This window comes from Etheostoma spectabile, chromosome 18 (assembly GCF_008692095.1).
Source record: "Etheostoma spectabile isolate EspeVRDwgs_2016 chromosome 18, UIUC_Espe_1.0, whole genome shotgun sequence".
NCBI lineage: Eukaryota > Metazoa > Chordata > Actinopteri > Perciformes > Percidae > Etheostoma > Etheostoma spectabile.
In genome coordinates this window covers 14,621,381-14,622,904 of record NC_045750.1, presented here as the reverse complement: position 1 = coordinate 14,622,904, position 1,524 = coordinate 14,621,381, and the positions used below count along the sequence as shown (strand labels likewise).

Here is a 1,524-nt window from a genome sequence, read left to right as displayed (position 1 = left end):
TGTGTGTGTGTGTGTGTGTGTGTGTGTGTGTAGGGGGGGGAGTATGTGGTAGAGGGAGAAGTGAGAGAGTGGCGGCGATTAGCTTCGCAGCGAGTACTGACTCTAGAGTCATAGTGAGAGAAACAAAGTGTTTCATGTGCTTTCTGACCAAAGTGAGACATCTTTAGCAGGAAAGGTTAACCCTCTTCTTGATTTGATGTTGTTTATGTAGAAGAACAACCAGGAAATGAGTCAGTGGGAAATGCAACCATACCAAGCCACCGCCGAGAGACGTGTGTTGACGCGATGTGTAGTTAAATGTTTTTAGAGGTGCACATCAGGCTACAGCGTAGGGTCCGGTGTAGAGCACAGGGGTCTGCGGGGGTACGCCTTCAATTCTACGCAGAAGCATAAAATGGCCTTTAAGGCCCAGGCAAATACTAAAACAGTCTGGTAAGTTCAGGAAATGACATCACGTTACTGTAATGTAGCCTTTAAAACCAGGAAAAGATAACACTTTTGCCATATTTGATGTCCAAAATCTAAAATAATACCTAGTCCCATACCACGATATTGATAATTTGAATAATATTGATGCATTGCCCAGCTGTACTCTTATAATAGCTCCATGGACACAACTTCATCATGAGGAGAAATCCCAAGGTCGACAGGGCTGCAATGCCTAGTTGCGGTTGCTAAGCTGTGACAACAATGTTCAGGGAGGGGATTAGCAAACTGTCAACTTCACAGCTGCAGCCAAAAGAAAACTAGACACACGTTAGCACTCACATATACTGTATATACATACTGTATGTGTATACGTCACCCAAGGGATTAATAACTGATGTATTGGCACGTACTGACATTGTGACAGTGACTAAAAAGTAACACTGTCCAAACTGTATTTCACACACACATACACACACTCAAAATGACTAATTTGCAGTCTTAAACAAACAAGAAAGCTCTCACACACACACACCCTCAAAATGACTAATTTACAGTCCTAAACAAGCAAGCAAGCTTACACACACACACACACACACACGCACGCACATGCACACAAAAGGCATTCAGACGATGTAGAGACAGGTGGTGTGTGTCCAATATTTATCACAATTTCAGACATGAAACCAGGTGACTGTGGGCTCTCTTGAGGATGGGGATGAGATGCGGCTTGGTTGTGGAAGAGACAGAGGCAGAGAGAGGAGTGGGTGGGGCAGGGGAGAGACAGAGAGAGAGAGAGTACATGTGTAAGTGCATGTAACTCTTATCTGCAGTCTAAGTGTCCGTCTGGGCCTGTCTGAAAGTATTGTGTGTGCACGCTCAGGGTTGTAAATGTGTGCGTGTGTGTGTGTGGTTGAGGGATTCCGAGCAGCATTGACAGAGCCCTCCCCACAGGCAGACCAGTGTTAAATATTTAAGGCCCAGACAGGCTGTGGTGTTGCCACAGTAATGTGTCTGTCTGATGGCGCTGGAGATCAAAAGCACGCCACTTGTTCGCTCTCTCTCTCTCTCTCTCTCTCTCTCTCTCTCTCTCTCTCT

General features: G+C 45.5%; 1 protein-coding gene across 1 annotated transcript in view; it reads left to right on the top strand.

Annotated features, from left to right (window-relative positions):
* nbas (NBAS subunit of NRZ tethering complex) overlaps positions 1-1,524 on the top strand; it is a 185,629-nt gene that overhangs the window by 104,677 nt on the left and 79,428 nt on the right.